General features: G+C 44.0%; 1 protein-coding gene across 1 annotated transcript in view; it reads left to right on the forward strand.

Moving 5' to 3' along the window:
* Positions 1-1,095: 1,095 nt before the first annotated feature.
* LOC101405469 (uncharacterized) overlaps positions 1,096-15,200 on the forward strand; it is a 58,069-nt gene continuing 43,964 nt past the window's right edge. The window contains exon 1 of the mRNA XM_014796965.2: positions 1,096-1,230. The gene's annotated coding sequence lies outside the window, so the exon portion shown is untranslated. The remainder of the gene's footprint in view (positions 1,231-15,200) is intronic.

A 15,200-nucleotide genomic window follows, 5' to 3' on the forward strand; every position in this document is an offset into this window, starting at 1 on the left:
CTGCACATCCTTCTAGTTGCTGTATGTGGGATGTGGCCTCAGCATGGCCGGAGAAGCAGTGCGTCGGTGCACGCCCGGGATCCGAACCCCGGCCACCAGCAGCAGAGCGCGTGCGCTTAACCACTAAGCCACCAGCCGGCCCAACTCCCAATCCTCTTATTGTGAATCTGACTATAGTGTTGGAAGGATGCCCACCCAGTGCAGCCCTGATATTGTAATTGAACTCAATGGGTTCGCCTCTTGGTCAATTTTGGAGCCAAAAAGCACAACCAAGGCAAAAGTCGGTGAAATAAGGTTTATTACTTGCACAGGCAGTGGAGAACACCAGACACCTCTCCCAAGCCGCGTGTCCCATCATAAGGGTTGGGGGGTCCTTTTATTGTTAGATCATAGCCCAATGCATGAATATTCAGTTAAGGAAAACGCAGAAGATCAGGTTTGTTGCCTAACAGTCACATTCCTTTAAGGCTCACGGGGTAGTCTGTACACGTGCTACTACATATATCATACGATCTAGAAATATCTTCTTGGCCCCTCCCAGAGGAGGAGAATTTAAAATGTTAATGAGATTATAATGGGGACAGTTCGCTTAAGAGCAGTTTGGGGCGGCTAGAACTGGCTTCAGCTAGCTTTCTTGTGGGAACCCTCTGTGGTTAGGCTCTTCCTGAAACTTTCCCTCTGCAAACACTCAACACATGTTAGTTTTTATCAGATCCTTGGTACCCCTTTCTTTGCCTAGTTCCCTAGTCACAGTATCTGTGCCTGTGCACCTATTTGGCAAAACTATATCAGACTCCAGTTGTCAACAAAGATCAAAACGGAGAGAGACTAATTATTGCATATGGTGAGGGGACTTTCAATTGTGTGTGTAAAGAAGGATCACAGTTCCACCAGTCGCCTCCCCACACAACCTTTCAATGCAATTTCCCTGCAGAGGTCGAGCTCTGGCTGGCATTCTACTGAGACACCTAAACTAAGTGAGCTGTCACTCAGACACAAGGGGGCGAGTCTTTTGAACTGTCCAATCAGAGGCGGCGCTGGGGCAGGTGGGTGGGGCGAAGCGCCCCAGCCACCCCGGAAGTTGTTGCTCGCTGCAGCCACGCTGGGGATCGCGTCTCCCCGCCATTAAAGGCTCTAGGTGGCTCTGCCGCCTCTTCTGTCGGGTCGTGACCTGTAGCGATCGTGGGAGTCATAGGAAGGACGCCAGGAGACCCAGGAAACCTAGAAATGGTGAGATTTAGGGCCCGGAGTCAGGATTTGGGGGAGGAGTGTCTGGCCAAACGTGGACTTCCCTTCTCGCTCCTGCCGTGCTCGGGGTCGGCTGTCACCTGCCGTTAACGGTCCCTGGTGGCTCTGTCACAGCCTCTGTCACGCTGTGATCTGCACTGGCCGTGGGAGTCATAGGAAGGACTCAGGGGGACCCGGGAGACTAGAAATGGTGAGTGTGCGGCCCCGGGTGAGGAGACGGGGAGGAGGGTCTGGTCGGAACCGGCCGTGGGGAGACCGGCCTCCCCGCGGTCACCTCCGAGTCTGCGGACCCGAGTCCGCGGGGGCGCCGCTCGGACCTCAGTCCCCTCCGGCCGCAGCGTGGGGGCGGGGCCGGCAGCCGGGACCCCGGGCGTCCTGTGGTCACTGCGCGCGGCGACTTCGGCCCCGGAGCCTCTCTGGGCAGCTCTGCGCCCGCAGCCCCGCGTGTCCCCAGATGGTGCGGCGACCACGGGGAGGGTCACCAGGGACAAGCGTGACTCGGTCTCTGCGGTTCATTCGTGGGAGGAGCTGTGGCCTGTGGTGTCCCCAGTCCCTCCTTTCTCCCTGGAGGTCACCTGTTTTCTACTGATTTTTCTATATATTTGGGGAGCAGAGTCTCAGATCCATCACACTATCCCCCCAGTCTAGGTCTTCCTAGGGCTGGCCACAAATGCCTAAATTTCCAATTTCGCCCAGCATTCCCAAATGCTAACTTCCTGGCTGTGATTCACAGCATTATTATCAAATGTTTGTCCTCCTGGTGGATTTGGAACAGATCCAGTATTTTAATTGTTTATGGTTTTCACACCATCAACCGATGGCTGTTTTAAAAAGATTTATTTTGTGTATGTGGGTATTTTTCATGAGTGAAAAGCAGCCTATAACCACCTGGAACTACGTTGTATGAAATCCTTGCGCCCCTCCCACCAGGTCTTTCCGGGGTACAGACAGCCTAGGGGAAGTCTTCTGGGTGGTGGTCCCTTTTTAGAAAAGTTTTGGATGATCTGTCCTGTCAGCACTGCCCCTACCTGAATTAGTCACCTTTAAAAGATTTCTTCACTTCATTTTAGTCTCAGCTTTTCAATGAATAAAAACTTATTTAATCAGTATGATTTGAAACGCAATATAACATATTTCTAAAGAGGCGAGAAAGAGGTGAATTTCAGGAAAAATAAAATATTCCAGTTTTACACTGCATGTAGTAAATTCTTCTTTCCCTTTTTTCCTCCCGTCGTGGGTAGTAATATTCTGAGGTCTGTTCTTTCATTTTGGGTGAATTCAAATGGATTTCCAGGGCTTAGACTTGCAGACCTGAAGTGTTCAAGTGTGATTAATAGTTTATAGAACAGTTTCTTGTCATGGAAATAATACTATATTAACATCTTCTTTTTCCCCCAGATTGCAATACATTCTTGTGGGGTTTCTTGTTGTGCCAGCAAAGTGTCATAGAATTTTCTTCCTCATTTCTACGTAACGACTGGTTTGAGTGTTGTACCTGGATTGTTCAAACAATGGGTTTGTGTATTTAAAATATCAATAGTGGTCCAAAAAAACTCCAGTGAGGGCAGAGGCGTGAGGGCAGTGGATCTAAGCTAAGGCCCCCTTGGGCCTGCAAAGGGAAGGACTTGAAGGCCCAGTTGTTCTTCCTGGGGAGCCTCCCCCTGCAGGTGTCCTGCTGCTCACACCCCCCATGGAAGGAGCCTCTATACTGTGAGGAGCTGCAGAGCCCTGGAAAGCTCATGGGGGTGGGGTGGTGATGCCCTTTCTGAGGTTGTAACTGGTTTCCTTGGGCCTATTTCTAGACGTAAGTGGGAGTTTTGCATCTACGGAGTAGATGCACTCAGAGTGTCATTTGTTTACATTGAGAAAGTCTGTGAAAGTCAGGAGTTCTGTGTCCTGGATTAGGGTCCGTTAATTTGGGAGTTCATTTGGGTCAGAACCTTTAACTGAATCCAGCTGAGTTTTCCTCATTGTGGGAAGGGAAGCCTGAGAGAGGGAGTATTTGCATTATTCCCTGGGGAGAGGAGGGTGTGTGGCGCTCCCAGAGTTCACTCCTGTGGCTGCTCAGGTGCCCCACCCTCCTCCACCAGGGACTGACCCACTCCAGGGGTTCTGTCTCAACCAGGAGGGTCAGGAATATGGAAGCTTCTGAGTGTGGCTTTCCTTCTGTCCTGTGGGAAGCAGGCTGCTTATCTGTGCTGATTCCACTATTTCTTTCCTTTGGATTCCTTTATCGCTTGAATAATCCAGCCCTTAGGCTCTAGTTTCCCTTAGCACTTGGGCCCTGAAACTATAAGTTGATTGAGAGAGAGGATGTGAGGAAAGCAAGAAAATGTTTTCATTTTTAGACCAGTTTTTCTATGTGCATGTCTCTAGAGAACATAGAAATTAAAAAGGCTAAAGCAATTGACATTCTGTTTTAATTGATGTGAGGAAAACATCTAAAAGCTTATGTAAATCTTTGAAAATCCAATAGATTTAAGGGGTTAAACTCAAACCCTGCATTATAATATGCCACTTATTTTTGAAAATACCCCGGTGTTAGATATAGGGGAAGGACAAACAAGGATATCGTATATCCTTTCATTAAGAAAGAGATTTCAAAATTTTGTTTCGTATGGTGTACACTCTTGTAACTGTTAGTGTTTAAAGGAATTAAATTTTAAAATGTTTTCCTATATACGAGTTAAAATTTAAAAATGTAAATTTCTCTGTTTATTTGAAATAAATCTATAAGATAGCAAAGTCTCACTCAAGAAGACTCACTGTCAACACAGTCTGGTCCCCTCTACCTCTGTTACTCAAGCCACCCCGAAATACGTAGTTTTGATCATTTTTGAGCCTCCTGTTAGTGTTTCTTTGTATAAGTCAATCAAGAATCCATATTTCTCTTACCCACTTTGTTTTTGTAATGAGCAGTCACACTACACATTTTCTGATGAGTGCTCACAGCTTCAGCCTCACCCCACCCTCTTCCCCTTGTGTCCCCACCTGGACAAGCTGATGAGAAAGCCTGGGTGTTCTCTCCTCTAGAGCAGGCAGGAGATTCCACCACACAAGCCCCTGACTGTATGCAGAACTGTTGCCCCAGCCCCACCCTCAAGCCCAGTGCACACCCAGGCCAGGCTCCATTCCTTGCTTTCTGAGCCCTTTCAGAGCTGCTTGAGAGGCTGGCCCTGCCCTCCCCTTCAGACCACTGTTATATGAATCCTAAGCCTTTTCCTTCCCTGTGTGTCTGACTGTGTGCGCCACACTGGCATCAGTCTCAACAAGGAACCTCCCCTCCGCAGTGACCATAACAATTGGTGCCCTGAGCAGCATGTCTAGACATGACCCCCACCTCCACCCCACCCGTGGGTCTGTCTTCTGCTCGGACTTGCTCACCTGCTCTCTGCCTGGTGGCGGCCTGCACTGTGGGCTGCTGCTTGCTGGGGAGGCTGTGCTGTGAGCTGTGCTGCCCCCTGTTGCAGTGTTGACCCACCAAGCCTCAGTTCTAGGCTCAGCTGACCAGAGTTGGGAGTTTCAAGAATGTATAGGCATTTAGCAGCAGGACGATGGGATTGGGGCCTCCTTAAATGAGTCCTGGGTCAGGGTCTTTTTCAGGATTTATCTGTGCATTAGAGTGAAGCTGTGCCACAGGCTATGTTGGCCTGACATTCCCCAGGGATGGGGGTATAGACAGGAACTACACCCTTTGCAAGAGGTGAGTCCATCAGTTGGTCACTCCTGAAAGAGCAGTCAATTTGAAATAAAAGAGAAGAGGGGGGAAAGGCAGGCAGTAGGTGGCAGGCTGAGTCCACACTCCTAACATCAGAGGGCTCACCAGGACCCTTAAGTACCTCTGCTGCTGCTGCCTCTGCCTCTACTGCCACAAAGATCCTGACCTTCAGGGTTATAGGGGACAACATCCATGGCTCCCATGTGGCACAAGGTATTAGTTCAAACCTAACTTAAGCCCAGGGTTTAAACCCTGTAAAGAACCAGTTGTCACAGGGGAGGCTCCTAACCCTGATGGTGCTGTTTTGAGGCTCTTGGGGGGAAACAATTTATAAATACCAGGATAGAGACGCATTCCCTCCCCTAAGGTATATCCCGTGAGAAAGAAAACAAAACAGGGAAGATCAGGAGGAGGGAAACAATAGATAAAATACTGAAACAAAAGCTCACAATTGAACCCAACTGGAAATCCAAAATATATTGAAGAGTTTACATAACAAAACAGATAGAGGTACACTGGTTGGCTTTTGGGCCTGTACAACATAGGTTCTGAATTAATTTTGCTATCTGATGTAATATACTAATTCAGAAACTAATTCAGATATTGATTAACTTCAAGCAGTTAATCAATACTAGGGGTCAAATTATAGTTATACCTGGGATCCCACTAAATTTAAGGAAGGTACCCCTGATGATCTTAGCGGTGTTTTTTTTTGTTTGTTTGTTTTCCCCCAAAGCCCCAGTAGATAGTTGTATGTCATAGCTGCACATCCTTCTAGTTGCTGTATGTGGGACGTGGCCTCAGCATGGCCGGAGAGGCAGTGCGTCGGTGCGCGCCCGGGATCCGAACCCCGGGCCGCCAGTAGCGGAGCGCACGCACTTAACCGCTAAGCCACGGGGCCGGCCCTTAACGGTGTTAATGAGTATAATATAGAGGATGAATAGGACAAATGTTTCATCTTTAGCCATCAGGACTGTGCTCTTGCCTAAATTCTCCTTAGTCATAACGCCCATTGGCTCACAGTATCCCATAGTGAGCTGGGAAGCTCTGAACCAATGATCAAGAATTAAATAAGTTATTTGCCACTTACAAATTGGCTTGACACATTGGGACCCCAGGGACCTTACCCCCCAAATCAATATGGCCCAATGTAAATTACCCAGGGCCTTGAAGGATTGAAAACTGTATGGGAAACCTAGTTAGTGAAAGGTTGGCTGTTCCCAGTGCTTCTTTTAACAGCCCAATTTGTCCTGTAATTAAACCTGGAAAAAATCAAGGACACTTCAGACTAGTTTACCTCAACTTGAGGCTATGGTTGCACCACACAGACCTCTATACCCAGTCCCCAGCAGTATGGAAATTACTGACTACAACCAATCAGCTATTGGTAAATATCCTGCTATCACTGATTTGGCTAGGTCTGTTCTGTTCAGTGCCTATGTCAACAGCCTCCCAGCTGCACTTGGCCTTCCCCTCTGAAGGGACATGATGCACCTTTACTGGGTTATCCTCATGGATCTCAACAGCTGTGCCCTCCCACACAGTCACTGCAGCAGGATCTGAACTGCATCCTGGTTTCTCCAAGGACACAGGTACGATGTTACATTAATGACATGTCCTCTGAGAATATTTAGGTCTTACAAATATTTTAAAAAGGAGCTCACAAAAAGTGGATGGGACATTGCCATACATATAATATGAGGTCCTGACAACTTTGCTAAATTTGTGGAAATTATTTGATAATCTGATTCCCGCTCCTTCTCTGACACGTGAAGAAATAGCTATTGTTCTCTTCAGCACCCACATCTACTAGGTTCTTTTGTTGTTCCAGACGTAACATATTCCTTGTTTACAAATTTTATGTGACCCCATTTGTGCTGTTACTTGCAAATTTGCCATCTTGAATGGGCACCCCTACCACAAAATCTAGAGACTCTCCTGTAATTGTCATACAATCTACAGTCCTGTTAGTGCCCTCAGAGACTCCTTCATTGTAGAGGCCTCAGTGACCTTCTGTCATGCCTCCTGGGGTACCCGTGATGGCCTTTGTTGTCAGTAGGCTTCTGACACAAGAACCTGCCCTGGGCCCTATACTGTATGCCATTAGAGCTGCAATGACCTCTGCTTATGAGGCTATCCTGTAAGTAGATGGCCCTGAGCATGAGACCATCTACCCAGCAGTCCATTTTGAGTTGGGACCTGGAAGGAGCACCTCAGGGGCTCAGTATGGTTACCAATACCCTGTGGAGACATTGTGGAGCCAAACCTGGGTCCTCTGGGATATCCTACCTGCAGGAGGAGGTGGTCTTCCCTGTCTTCTGTCTCTTGCTATTGCCATGCTGTTGAAGGAGGTCACCCATTTTCCAGAACCCCCAGGCTCGGGGGATATCTTTCAGATTCCCTGAGTGAAAAGCAATGAGTGTTCATAGACTTTAGGGATGACATCACCACATTTGTATGTGGTGGAGCTCAGGCAGAGTTGTTGCTTTTCCTGTCTTAATTGGGACATGTCTGATGAAGGACTGGACCCAAAGGTCATCACACTGACCATACATCCAGCAGTCATCTTAGCACCCACCAACAATGGGCTCCAGCTGCGGACATTACAGACTATGGGTGATTCCCTGAGAGTTGCCCCTTTGTAGTAAAAGAACTCCAAGGATCTCTTGCCTCACAGTTACCTACAATAGAAATCAAAGTAACACTTGTCTCTACACATGTGAAGGCTACACACAAGCCTTGTCAGGACACTCTATCCACATGGGAGTCCCAGACACTACTGATAATAATGAAGGCCCTCATTTCACTTCTCAGAATATACAGTGCTGGGCTCTTAACAAGGCATTCAGTGGAAGGTTCTCCTCTCTTCCAAGTCTGAGGGTGCAGGCCTCATGGAGCACCATTATGGTTTATTAAAATAAGTTCTAATTAATTGAATGAAAGATGGTCTGTTTCTGTCATCACTTGGTCATCAGAGGTGGATGTTAATGCATCTCTCTTTATCTTATTTTTGTGTGTGTGAGGAAGACTGGCCCTGGGCTAAAATCCATGCCCATCTTCCTCTACTTTATATGGGATGCCACCACAGCATGGCTTGACAAGCCGGGTGTCAGTCCACACCTGGGATCCCAACCTGCGAACCCCGGGCCACCAAAGCAGAGCCTGCAAACTTAACCACTACGCCACTGGGCCTGCCCCTGTCTTTATCTTTTTTTCCCTAGTAAACTTTACTTTTTTTTTAAGAGCAGTTTTACGTTTAGAGAAAACTTGATGGGAAAGTACAGAGATTTCCCACATAATCCGTCTGCCGCCACACAGTTTGCCCTATATTTTATATCTTGTATTACTGTCATACATTTGTTACATTTGATGAGCCAATGTAATTCATGAAAGTTCATAGTTTACATCAGTGTTGACTCTGTTATACAATCTATGGGCTTTTGCTAATGTCAAATGACGTGTCTCCATCATTTCTGGATCGTATGGAAGACTTGCACTGTCCTAAAAATCTCCTGTGCTCCGTCTATTCATTCATCCCTCCCTCCCTCCCCAAAACCCCTGGCAACCAGTGATCTTTCAGTGTCTTGTATTTGGTCTTTTCCAGAATGTCACATGCTTGGAATCACTGTGTGTAGCATTGAATTGACTTCTTTGACTAGCAATATGATTTTAAAGTTTCTCCATGTCCTTTTGGCTTCATAACCTCATTTCTATTTGTCATTGAAGAATATTTTTTCCTATGGATGTACCAGCAATTGTTTATTTATTCACCAATTGAAATTATCTTGGTTACATCCAGGTCTTGGCAGTTATGCATAAAGCTTCTATAAACATTCACATGCAGGGTTTTTTTGTGAACATCAGTTTTCAGCTCATTTGGGTAAATTTGAAGTGTGATTGCTACATTGTGTGGTGAGAGTAGGCTTAGTTTTAAGAAACTGCCTTTCTTCCAAAGTAGGCATACCATTCTGCATTCCCACCAGCAATGAATGAGAATTCCTATTGCTCTCCATCTTTACCATTGTTCGGTGTTCTCAGTGTTTTTAATTTGCACCATTGTAATAAGTGTCTGGTAATATCTCATTCTTCTTTTATTTGCAGTTTCCTAGTGACATGATTTTGAGCATCTTTTCATGTGTTGGTAAATAATCTGTATATCATTGTTGAAGTGTGCATTCAGATCTTTTGCCTATGTTTAACTGGGTGGTGTGTGTTCTTCTTTTTGAGTTTTAGGAGTTTTTTGGATGTTTTGGGTACCAGTCCTTTATCAGATAAGTGATTTCCAAAGATTTTCTGCCAGTTTGTGGCTTGTATTTGCATTCTCTTAATACCGTGTTTCATTGAACAGAAGTTTTTCATTTTAACGAAGTCAAATTAATCACCAAACCCAAGGTCACTTAAGATTTTCTCATATGTCATCTTTTGAGTGTTGTAGTATTACATTTTATAGTAAGATCTATGATTTATTTTGAACTGATTTTTTTTTTGTGTGAGGAAGATCAGCCCTGAGCTAACATCCATGCTAATCCTCCTCTTTTTTTTTGCTGAGGAAGACTGGCTCTGAGCTAACATCTATTGCCAATCCTCCTCCTTTTTTTTCCCCAAAGCCCCAGTAATAGTTGTATGTCATAGTTGCACATCCTTCTAGTTGCTGTATGTGGGACACGGCCTCAGCATGGCCGGAGATGTGGTGCGTCGGTGCACGCCCGGGATCCGAACCTGGGCTGCCAGTAGCAGAGCTCGCGTACTTAACTGCTAAGCCATGGGGCCGGCCCTTTTGAACTGATTTTTGTGAAAAAGGTAAAGTCTGTGTCTAGATCCTTTTTTTTTTGTATGTGGATGGCCAGTGTTTCTGATATTATTTGTTGAAAAGACTTTTTTCCCCCAATGAATTGCCTTTGTTCCTTTATCAAAGATGAGTTCAGTGTATTTGTGTGTATCTATAGGAAATAAATGACTTTTGTATATTAACATTTTATCTTTCAGCCTCCTCTTCTCTCTTCTTAGTTCAAGGGCTTTTCTTTGTTATTGAGGATTCTTTGAGATTTTCTCCATAGACAATCTTGTGCCACACAGACAGTTTTATTTCCTGCTTCCCAATCTATGCACCTTATATTTCCTTTTCATATCTAATTGTATTAGCTAAGAATTCCGGTACAAAGTTGAGTAGGAGTGGTGGAAGGGGACATCCTGACCTTCTTCCTGAGTTACTGGAAAGCGTCTAGTTCTTTCAGTGTAGTCCACTAATATTAAACAAGAGCCGAGTTGATGTAGAGGTAGGTGTGGCCAGAGGGGAAGCATTCTCTAGTCCAGTGATTGGGTCTCAATCTTTAGTGAATCTGTGTCCCTGGGCTTGACCTTCTGTGATATAATAAGGAAGATATTTGGTCTTTGGCCTCAGTTCCTAGCAAAAGCCTCTTGAAACCCTTGGAATTACTTGAGTGATAAGGATGGTAGAGTGTCTTTTGTTTTAATGAGGCAACTCTTGGCCAGCTCCTAGATGGCTTCAGGATGGGGGTTAGATACCAGAAACACCAAGCCTTGATTATAGGCTTGAAACTTGTCAGTCCCAACTCTCAGCCTCTGTGGAGATGAGAGGGGCAGGAGATTTAGTTGGCCAATGTCTAGTGATTTAATAAATTTTGCCCATATAATGAAACCAGCATAAAAACACTTTCAGACAGAATTCAGAGAGTTTCTGGGTTGGTGAACACATCCAGGTGCAGGAAGGGTGTAGAGTCCACAGAGGATGTGGAGTCTCTGCAGCCCCCTCCATCTCCACTCCCTTGACCTGTACCACTGCCCTACTTTGCCCTGTGCATCTCTACCTTTTGTCTGCTCCTGAGTTGTATCCTTTATAGTAAACCACCAATAGTAAATAAAGTGGTTTGCTGAATTCTCAGAAACATTTCAGTAAATTACCAGTTGTAATGAGGTGTTGAGAGAATCTAGGAATCTGTAGATGGCTGAGTAGAAATGTTGGTGGCCTGGGCACCCCGTTTGTGGTTGGCATCTAAAGAAGGGGTAGTTTGTGGGACTGAGCTCTCAACCTGTGGAGTCTGACATGAACTCTGGGTAGTTAGTGTTAGAATTGAGTCAGACTGTTGGACAGCTCTTTGGTGATATAGAGTTAGAGAAGGGGCATTGGAACAGACACCAAATATTCAGCGTGAGGAAGGTAAAAAACCCATCATCCTCACAATTGCACCACCTTTGAGAGCAGAAAGGCTGGGAAAGTCTCAAGTTGGCTATTTCAGTGCCCCCTGGTCAGTTAGGCTTCGGGAAAATCCCAGTCAATTATGTTCTTGTGAAATAGGTTGTTTTCATGTATTTTTTTAAATTGCTATCTTTTTGTCTCTCTTTCTAATTGTGGAGACAGTGGTTTACCCCACGACCTCAATTCTCTGATGGAAGAATTGTTGATTTCAAGTTTCTTGGCTTTTTTCTTTTGAGAGCTGGAATCTGGCTTCTGAGCTCCTGGCATGACAGTCCAGACACTAGAAGTCTCTGACTCCTTTTTTTTTCAGTTTTTTTCAGTAAAAAAATGACATATATGAGTGTATAATTTTAAGGTGTATAACATGATGGTTTTATTTATACATATTGTAAAATGATTACAATAGTTCAGTTAACATCCGTCTTCTCATATAGATAAAATGAAAAGAAAAGAAAGAAAGAAAGAGTAATGAAATAAATTTTCTCTTTGTGATGAGAACTCTTAGGATTTACTCTCTTTAACAGCTTTCCTACATATTACACATCAGTGTTTGGTATAGTTGTCATGTTGTACATTACATCCCTAGTAAATATTTATCTTACAACTGGAAGTTTGTACCTTCTAAGCATCTTCCTCCAGTTGCCCCTTCCTCCCCCTCCCCCCACTCCTCACCTCTGGTAACAAGTCTGATCTTTTTTCTATGAGTTTTTTCTTACATTCCATGTATAAGTGAGAGCATAAAGTATTTGTCTTTCTCTTTTTGACTTATTTCACTTTGCATAATGCCTTCAAGTTTCATCTGTGTTTTCACAAATGGTAAGATTTCCTTGTTTTTTATGGCTGAATAATTTATATACCACAACTTCTGTGTCCATTCATCCATTGATGCTTGTATACCTTCTTTATGGTAGGCAGGAGACTCAGTGAGTGAGGGTGTCATCATTGATCGTTGTTTTCTCACCATCTAATACATCTTAAGCACTGTTGGAGGAACTGCTCGTGTGTGGATGTAAACAATGGACAGAAAAGTAAAAGTCCTGCATTCTTGGGGTTAACAGTAATGGTTTCCCATAAAGATAAAGGTTTAGACAGAGTTCAACTTCATTTTAGCCATGGTTAAACATTTTACTTAATGTGCTGTTTGATCATGGTCCAGATACTTCCATTGCTTTGGGTCATGGAGATTTGTGGTATTTATATTTCTATTTAATATCAGTTGAAAGGATTTGAAATTGCCTTTTGATTCACCATATCATTTCACTGCTATTCAGACTGAGTGACAGAATTTGGACCCAATGAAACCTTTGAATTTCTCCTAGTCTGAGGAAGGTTCTGGTCATCTGCACAGTGGTAACCCATCATGGGTTTTCCTACGAGTAGAGTGATGTCTGTGCAAGTTCAATGTGATTTCCTGGTTAAAACACTGAAAAGAGCTGTGAATGTGTAGAGCGTGATGATCTGAGCAGTAACTGAGGTGAGCTGTAGACAGACACACAGTGTCACTTTGAGTAACGTTCTGTGTGGTGGCAAAGGAGGTAAATTTGACATCCTCAAACTGGGAGATTTTCTATGCGTTTTTATAAGAGGAGTAGCTGGGAGGTTTTTGTTTCAGTGATGCACAAAGCCCTCAAAGCCCATTTTTACTGTTTTCAGGGATCATTTCTGTATGTTTGTATTTCCAGGAGACTTTATGAAGTCAGGGTAAAACTTGACAGTTTTTGTTTCATTAAACAATGGAAATCCAAACTTGTTTCCTTTTTTCAGTGCTAATTTATGTTTTCTTAGCAATGTAGAGATTGTGTGATTTTATAATTATTAGAATTTCTTTTGATCCTCTTCCCCCATCCTACCTCCCATGATGCAAATGAAGAAAGTTAAGCACGGTCTTACTCAAATTCACATAGCTCATAACAGTGGAAAATGTTAGTTTTGAAGGCTAATGTGTGCCCCTCTCCTGGGTAATGTCAAAAATTTCAAACTCACAAGAACACTGCAAGATTTGTGTAATTATGCACTTTTACAAATGTGGCATCAAAGTTTCCAAACAGAACCCATAAGGCAACATGGTGTTCCACTTATATGACATTCTGGAAAAGGCAAAGGTATAGGAACTTAAAACAAATCAGTTCTTAAGGGTGTTCGGGTTCAGTATAAATGGGCACCCTGAGAGTCTACCTTTGGGGTGATGGAGTGTTCTCCCTCCTGATGGTGTGAAAGCTCAAAACTACTCAAATTAGTGTGAGTATATACTAAAAACAATTAATAGAAAACAACAAAAATGTCTTCACATGCTAGGAGAATGTGAAACTCTCCTGAACTTTGACTGCTATGTGTGCAAAACTTCCTTCCACCCCCTTGGGTTCCTTCCTGGGAAAAGAAGAAGTACTGGGGAAGAAGGACATAGGCCACTGGTACCCAGTCTGAAGTTAGAAAACTCCCTCTAGTGTTACACGTGCCCTCATGTCATTCCCGTAACTGGTGAGAAAGTGATAGGGCTTCCAGCCTCCGTCTTGTAGTTGACACCAGGTTTCTGGGTCATATCCTGGGAATGTTGCCATATGCAAGAGAAAGAGGTTTTATCCTTACATGACACCACATACAATAATTTACGAGAAATGATAAGACCTAAACATAAGAGTAAGTGATAACACAATTAGATAAAATATAGGAAAAAATTCACCACCCTGGATTTGGCAAAGAATTGTTAGATAAGAGACCAAGAGCAAAAACAGGAAAAAAATAGGTAATTTGGACTTCATCAAATTAATGACTTTTATGCTTCAAAGGACACCATCAAGAGAGTGAAAACACCCTTTGGAACCCTTGTGCGCTATCGCTGGGAATATAAAATTGTATTTTTTTATATAATTTAATTAATTAATTTATTTTTTCCCCCAAAGCCCCAGTAGATAGTTGTATGTCATAGCTGCACATCCCCCAGTTGCTGTATGTGGGACGCAGCCTCAGCATGGCCAGAGAAGCAGTGCGTGGGTGCGCGCCCGGAATCCGAACCCGGGCCGCCAGCAGCAGAGTGCGCGCACTTAACCACTAAGCCACGGGGCCGGCCCCTATAAAATTGTATTGATGGTGTGAAATACAACATGGCAATTCTTCCAGAAATTACAAATGGAGTTACCATTTGAACTAGCAATTCTACTTCTGAGAATTGAAGTAGAATTAAAAGGAGGGACTTAAACAGATATATGTCCACTTGTGTTTATATTAGCAGTATTCATAATAGCCAAAAGGTGGAAGTAATCCAAGTGCCCTTCAACAGATGAATGTATCAAAAAATTTGGGGACATACATACAATGGCGTATTATTCAGCTTTAAAAAGAAAGCAAATTCTGACATGAACTACATCTGAGCTATACACTTAAAAATGGTTAAAGTGTAAGTTTTATGGCATATGTATATTACCACGATTAAAAGTAAAATTTTTTTTGTGTGTGTGAGGAAGATCACGCCTGAGCTAACATCCATGCTAATCCTCCTCTTTTTGCTGAGGAAGACCGACTCTGAGCTAACATCTGTTGCCAGTCTTCTCCTTTTTTTCCCCCAAAGCCCCAGTAGATAGTTGCAAATGTCATAGTTGCACATCCTTCTAGTTGCTGTATGTGGGACACTGCCTCAGCATGGCCGGACAAGCAGTGCGTTGGTGCGCCCGGGATCCGAACCCCGGCCACCAGCAGCGGAGCGCGCGCTCTTAACCACTAAGTCATGGGGCCGGCCCCTAAAAGTAAAATTTTTAAGGCAGGAGAGTGAAAACACAAGCCACGGAATGGAAGAAAATTTTGCAACTCATATATCTGATAAGGAGCTGGTATCAAAAATAGCTAAAGACCTCTTAAACTTAATTATAAAAAGTCAAATAACTATTTAAATATGACAAAGGATCTGAGTACACCTTTTTCCAAGGAAGATAGACAAATGGCCAAGAGCATATGAGAAGATGCTGAACATTGTTAGTCATCAAGGAAATGCAAATCACAACCCCAATGAGATACCACCTCACA

The sequence above is a fragment of the Ceratotherium simum genome, chromosome 39 (genome assembly GCF_057802395.1).
Source record: "Ceratotherium simum simum isolate JZ-2026a chromosome 39, ASM5780239v1, whole genome shotgun sequence".
In the NCBI taxonomy this organism is placed as follows: Eukaryota; Metazoa; Chordata; class Mammalia; order Perissodactyla; family Rhinocerotidae; genus Ceratotherium; species Ceratotherium simum.